At 41.6% G+C, this 7,440-nt stretch overlaps 1 protein-coding gene across 1 annotated transcript in view; it reads right to left on the bottom strand.

The window, feature by feature from the left end:
- LOC109300678 (endothelin B receptor-like) overlaps positions 1–6,675 on the bottom strand; it is a 35,773-nt gene extending 29,098 nt beyond the window's left edge. Inside the window, exon 1 of the mRNA XM_019521434.1 lies at positions 6,468–6,675. The gene's annotated coding sequence lies outside the window, so the exon portion shown is untranslated. The remainder of the gene's footprint in view (positions 1–6,467) is intronic.
- Positions 6,676–7,440: the final 765 nt, after the last annotated feature.

Raw genomic sequence — 7,440 nt, 5'->3', positions numbered from 1 at the left:
AATACCTTTAAGAATCTGAAACTACATGACTTACTCAAGGCCACCAAACAAAGAATTGAACATGCATTTCCAAAAGCACAGATTAATAACCTGTCTACTAAATCATTCCTCATCTTCAGCATATTTGGTAACACTTCATATTAACCCATCTTAACTACCATCTATGGCAGCAATATACTGTAATAGTCTCTGGAGTGTTGGGGTCCCAATGGCATTCAACCCAGCTCCCTTTAATGTTGATGTAGGTATTCCCTTTGACCCTGAAATGTTCTGAATTTGGCCCTTGGTGAGGTATCAGGATGGATATTTACTAAACATCCCAGCTATGTAAGGCACCCACAAAGCAGACAAATGACTATTTTTTATCATAACCCTGGTAGATTTTAGATACCACACAACTCTCCTTTGTGCCAAGAGAAAAGTCATGGTAAGATATGCTTACAAGCTGTGCTGGGAATATAGGACAGGATTTTTTGTATGTTGTATTTACAGCAGACATCTCATACCAATTAATGTGGTGGGGGAGTATTTTTCCCTCCATCTATATAGTTTTTAATTGAACAGCTTCATTTCAGAATATCCTATAACATTCAGTTAAATACTGAATGATGTAAAGCTCCCTAAGCTACACTTTTTTTTGACTAATGAGAACACAGTAATGGGGCTCTCATCTTGATCATTGTCCTAGGCACTCCCAAAATGCACCTATACATCAGCAGAGATGACTGCACTTTACAGGTCACAGCCACATCTTTGAAAGAACATTTAGTACATCAATACCACCTTCCACCTAAGAATCTCAACACATTTCCCAGTCATTAATCTGTTCAAAATCTCTGTGCTCAAAGCAGTAAGTAGGTATTGCAGAGACAGAAGCTGCCACAGAGAAAACTCGATAGCACATGACTTCTCAAAGCTCACACAGCAAGTCCATGGCAGAGCCAAGAATAGAATATAGGTCTTCTGACTAGAGTTGGATAAAAATGGCTTTCCCAGCGTGCAAACATTTTTACAATTTGGAAGTTTTTTTGTTACACATTGGGATGAAATCAGGATCTCCCTAAGATTCTTTGCAGAGAGAGACCCTTGCCACCTCAGAACAGCCAATAGTCCAGTAACTAAGCACTCACCTAGGATGTAGAGACCAAAGTGCAAGGTGTAAGCCAAAGCAGGGACTTGAACCTGAGTTTTCTCTGGGTTAGTGGCTATCTAGAATGAGTGAACAAGTCTCTTACTCTTAACCTTTGATTCTGACCAGAAATTCCATCTTGGACTCAAGAAACCTTTGTTGCAGGAATATATGTAAATTCCTATGAAAAGCTTGTTTTAACTAATCTAAAAATTCCTCACCAGCTATATTTCTGACTCTGCACCTGGATTCTTACCCCCATGCCCATCCTACTTCCTGTTTTTGCTTATTGAAATTATAGAGTAACTTTTAGACATTCACCATGCATCTGTCATGGAGCATAGATGTAACAAATCTAAATGTCTAGGATGTGCCAGATGTTACCTTGCTGATGAGACAAGGGATGGATGACTGACAGACATGAACGTCACCTCCTACATTTAACACTGTGCCCATGCACCTGATCCCTTTTCCAGTGACATCAATGGGAGATTTCCCTTAACTTCCGGAGGAGTCAGGGTCTTCTTCATCACCTCTAGCAAGTTGACGTTAACCTATGTGATTCATTTATAACATGGATATCAAGAATCTCAGCTGGTGTGGGGGTGGAAATGAACCATATAAAAATGTGATGGAAGGAGTCCAGGAAAGGGAATTGAGTGGGAGCATCAAGCTGAAGGCCAGGGACTATGATGGATACAAAAATAGTGTGTTTCTTGGTCTCAGACTGGGGAGACAGAGAGGCAGCAGGCAGGCCAAGTATGGGGTGGGGCAGGAAGAGAAAAACAAAGAAAAGATCAGGGACACAAAATGGGGACAGGGTAATGAGGGCATGAGAGATATACATGAGGAAACAGAGGAGGGATTGATGTTACGTGTTGGTGTTGCACTTGGAGATACGAAGAGGAGGATAGGGGAAGACACAGTGCTTAAAGAGTCTACGTAGATAAAAGTCTCTTGCCTCGTCATCACACTTCTTCCATTTCCTACCACCCCAGGCGTCACCAAGTACAACTCCCATCTCCTAAAGGAACAGCTGCTCATTTCCAGGTGTTGACACTTTTAGTCTGTTGAACACAAAGGAAATGCTCTGTGGAGATGATCTTGCTCTTTCTGGGTGTTAGAAAAACTCCACTGATACCTACAATTAACTTGAATTATTTCCTAATGAACTAATCAAAGTGGACCTGTCCTTTGCTCAGTTTCATTCCATCACACTTACTTATACCCTGCCAGGCAAGCTTAATCAATTCTATCTTTTTATCATCCTTTAATCAGATCCATGGCAGTTTAAATTGTAAACATCCTAGGAGGGAACAGTGGTAACAGCAGTCGCAGCAAGGACTGGGACAGCTGTGGCAGTGGTGGTGCTGCCATTTTTGTGTTCCTTCTAAGTGGGCACCTGAAGCTGGTGCTCCAATATATCCACTATATCCAATATATCTATATAAACTATATCCATGCCATGCATCTCTAGGGTGAAGGGCAGCAACTGGTAAACCACAGAACAGTTTAGGAAAGGAAGAAAGTCATATTGCAAAGAATTATTGGATTAACCCTTGGTCTGATCCTCTTTCCAGACTATACCTGTTTTTATCCAGTGACTGTAATATAACATGGATAAATAGACCTGGAACAACACCCCCACCCCAGCTAAGATCTATAACTAGTAGGTTCAGTTAAGTCCTTGCTTGCTGTCTTTCTGGCCCATGGAATATTGCATTCTTTGCTGCACAGTGATGCATTGTGAACAGTGTCCTCCTCTTGGACTCTGCTATAGCTGGGTGAGTAGGACACTTTCATGGGAGGTTGGAGATCTGGATTTGAATGATCTCAGACTAAAGAAGGAACTGAACCAGGGTTCTTCTATTTCCTAGGCAAGTTCGCTAACCACTAAGCTATTTATCTGAAAGGGAGGCACTGTCACCAACTGTGGTTTAAAAAGAGTGGGCCCTGCTTGGCTCTTTCAAGGAATCCTTGTAGGTATTTACCACAGTGGTAGGTTCTGGTTTCAGTGTCCCATGTGAATGGAGGTGCTTCCCTTGCAGCCCTGATTCAGGCACCTAAATTGCAGGAAGTGGAGGGAGTTCTGACATATGCCAAGCTTGCTTCTTTTGCTCATGCAGCGTACAAGGCTTTGGATTGCCCTTCTGAGGTGCCTCATTCTCCCTATTTGCTACAGGCGGCACCTCAGTCCAGGTTCTGGATTCAGTTCTGGCACCCTGGGCACTGCAATGCCTAACATGTAGGCAGAGCTGCCCCTAGGGGTGTGCAGGGCCCGTGGCATATCAGCCTGTGTCAGGGAGTGGTGTGGCAAGTGGCTGGAGCGCAGAGTGGGGGGTGGGGGGCTCTAACCAACTTGTGGAGTCAGGTGCTGTCAGCACTGAGACAGCTTTGTGAGAGCCCACTAGGAGCAACATGAGTGACTATGTGAGTTAGAGGTCATCAGGGTTAGGTGGCAACCAAGTAGCAGTTTTGAGAATATTGATGGCTCTAAAATAGTGGATTTAGGTACCAAAACAGCAGAGGTACAGTAGCAATTTCAGCATCCTGGGCAGATATGCCGGAGAGCAGGGAGTACTGAGCTGCTGCTATCTCTGGACACCTCCCACAACCTGGCTGGTGGCCCCTCACTTCTCCCTAGTTAAACTAATACTGAAGAGGCACAGATGTACCTAAATACCTTTGAGACAGAATCTCTCTTTCAAGGAACAACACAAGATCTTTAATGACCTCATGTTCTGTCTCCTTGGTTTTATATCACATCCATAAGATGGCAGCGTTTAATCAAACAATATTATATACCTGAAATTTTCACTTTTTGATATTACCTTTTTAAAAGTGCTTTAGTGACAGGAGTTTTGTGGTAAGCTGACTTACTATAAAAGATGTTCCATGTCACCCTCTGGTGGCTGTTCCACTTATTAGAATAATAGCTTATTAGTGCTGCCAGCTAATAGAGTCACTCTTTTTAGCTCAAGTGCTAGAGGTCTTTGCTTTCAATCAAATGGTCAAAGATTCCAGGATGAGGATTGATAGTGGAGGATCATTACAAATATATCTTTACAGGCTGAAAGGCTTTTACTAGCCCTCAGTCAGCGAGCTGAGCTGCACAGACTAAACACAGCTATATTATAGCCTCTACCCATTAATGTACCTGAGGCATGCTATAACATGCTGTCCCTTTCTGCTCTCCCAGCCTTAAGTCCTGCAAAACATATGCAGATATGCAGCTCCAATGAGTTCAGTCAGATTCTTTGTACAGGCCAGAGTTCCAGAATCAGGCAGTTCTAACGACCCACAAGATACTTGCAAAGCAATTAACAAAAAATTACCTCTATTTCCTCTTAGCCTAAAACGTCTGAAAATTATTTACATTTCAAGGCTCTTCAGTTTGCTTGCAATGTTGGACTGTTGGTCTGAAGTAAATATTCCCTGTGTTCGAAGGGGGCACCATCATCATCACCACTGCATCTTTAGAAGATCAATGGGCAGGACCTGGTCCAGAGAATGCTTTTTCTCTATGAAGCTCAAAATACTTAACAAAGGGAGGGAAGTACTGTCCTCATTATACATATGGGGAAACTGAGGCCCAGAGAGGGGAAGAAACTTGCCCAGTGACACATACCAAGTCTGTGGCAGAGGCAGAAATAGAATTCACTGAATTATGCTGCTTCCTCATGTTAAAAATAATCTTTCTTGATTCTGCTAATAACTTCATCAACCATCATATTAATGTATTATTTAAATTTCCCTGTTAGAAAGCATAATAGAAAATAATTCAACACAGTGCTATAGACATTCAAGACCATTAGATAGACATTTCTCTAAAAACATCAAGAATTTAAGGAGGAATGAGCCACTTCCCATAGAATCTTACTGAATATAATAATTATATATATTCCTGTATTAGAAATCTATAACTTGGCTTAAAAATGTATCCAGTAGTTAGTGTTCCCTACACAATCCTAAGAGTCTCTCTCATAACGGTTCCTTTTATTGTTCCTTTTATTATTCCATTATTTTATAAAGGTTCCTTTTTTTTTATTTTTCATATAGCTTCCATTATTCTCATAATGGTTCTTTTAATCATGTTTTTTTCCATTAACTTTTTTCATTTCACTCAGATCAGACAATGAAAATACACCAGTCACTACCAGCCCATTGTTAGTGTCTCATGCTCTGGTTAAATATTACAATGTTTGGGTTGTCAACATCACAGGGAACATTTATATGGTAAACAAAGCTTTTGAAATTTATAAAACTAAATTATGCCAACACTTCTACTAGTATACAGTTTTGTAAAAAAAACCCGTTGCATGCACACCACCCATGTTTGGCCAGACCCTAGGGCTCATGGAGTAATGTTGATTTTAATCAGCCAAAATTGTAACCCTTTTTTGCTTAAATTATTTGTCAGTTTTTTTATACATACTGTGAAACACACCCATTCAGGGTTAAAGGAGACCCTCTATTTCATCTGATACACTTGAATACTAGAGTGGGACCCTCATATTGAGAAAAAAAATCATGCATATAACTATACCAATGACCAACTCCTTAAATCTCTCTGATCAGTCTACCTGAGAGTCTACTAAGAACATACATGAATCTACAGAAAATCATGGTTCAACAATGCTTCTGAGATGAGCTTCACTGAAACAGTTTTCAGATAGGAGGCTTAACACATATGTGGCTTTTTCCAGTACCCCATTCAGAATACTAACTTCTAAAAGGTGTCAGATAGCCAAAGCCAGGACTTTAAGACTTTCTTTGGGATAAGAACAGGAGAATCCACTAGATCCTTAGTTAAGAATTTCACTTTGACACAGCCACTACCTTATCCCTCTGCCACGTGTCAACCTGCCACAATCAGGGAGACAGCACTATGTACCTGTTTCATCCAACGGCACTGCAAGTGTATGGGGATGTCCTTGCTAGAGGGCCCTGACACATTATGAGACAAACTTTTTCTGAAGGTAACTCTTTACTGTCAAAAAATAATGTAAAAAAAAGATTATTTCATGTCCCCAGATGCCCCTTTGCTCTGAGTGCAACCTGGTTCGTAAACGAATGGGGGAAATAAAGGGTTTGCAATAACCTGTACCAAGTTCCCGTTTTTTGTCCCTAGGCAGCTGAAGAACACCTTGATTAGTTTGCACAATCTTTTTTTCAGTTTGTCACACAACATATAGATGCAGAGGGAATGACAGACAAGCATGCAAAAGTTATTTTTTTTCTGAAAAGTTATTTCTGAAAAGCTATGAAATCAGTTGTTGATTTAATGTTTTGCAAATCACTCCATGAAACAATAAAGCCTTCCTCAGAAATAAATTACCTTCCTTTGTCCTTATGAACTTGGAAGCTCCTTGGATTAATTTCATTCACGCTAATGGTTCCTTTTTCCTGAGCAGACAGCTGGGCTTGTTCTGGAGACCCCAGTGAGACCCACAGATTTTAGATTCTGGAGTTTGCTTTAATGTGCGTGGTGATCTTGAGGATGTTGCCGCCTGCAGTCTTACTGAAATGGTTTTGAATGGAGTGGTTAGTTATATAGAGAATCCCTAGGCTTCCTCCTCTAACCAATGGTTGAAGGCCAGGGCAAAGACAGAGGAGGAGGGGGAAGTGAGATAAACACAAGGCAGCTCATAAGGGAGATGAAAATAATAAACAAATAGAGCTTTAGGCAGGAAAAAGCAGAGATGGCCAGGGAAGGGACCCATGGGGGAGGGGGACTGGGATGGAAGGCTCAAGATTTCAAGAAGCGTGGCTAGCCTGCTGCCACACTGTCACATTTTTAATGGGTCCTGACTTGCTCTGTTGTTTAGTCTGCTTTCAAAATTAAAGCTACAGCCCTGTGCCAAGCATCTTTAGAAGAAGGATGCTAGAGAAAAAAAAATCCCTATTTGCAAAGGGCTATGTGAAGCCACTTGCTCCCAGAAGAGATTACTATGATTTGCTTCTTCTCACTTAACCAGGAACACATCATCAGAATGTGCCCCTTGTGCAACTGGACTGACACTGATATGAAGTTGATATGTAGTTGAACTCTAAATTGGTGTCAGTGTCCAAGTCAGAGTGGCTTAAGACAGGATCCTTATGATCCAGGTACTACAGCCAGCAGACCTAATGGAGAAGGGTGTCAGAAAAGCAGGTAGCAGCTCTGCAGATTGGTTCACTTGTGTGGCAGGGCACTTGCAGTGCCTGCCACTTTAAGGGCTGAGTCAAGCGGCCAGCAGGTGCTTGATTGCAGCAGCCATTTTAAAACACTGGCTGCCTATATAAACACAGCACCCGGCTGAACTGCATGG

Source organism: Gavialis gangeticus, unplaced genomic scaffold (assembly GCF_001723915.1).
Source record: "Gavialis gangeticus isolate Ggan-Ray unplaced genomic scaffold, GavGan_comp1, whole genome shotgun sequence".
Lineage (NCBI taxonomy): Eukaryota > Metazoa > Chordata > Crocodylia > Gavialidae > Gavialis > Gavialis gangeticus.
Note: the sequence above shows the minus strand (reverse complement) of the source record. Positions and strands in the feature narration are given on the sequence as shown.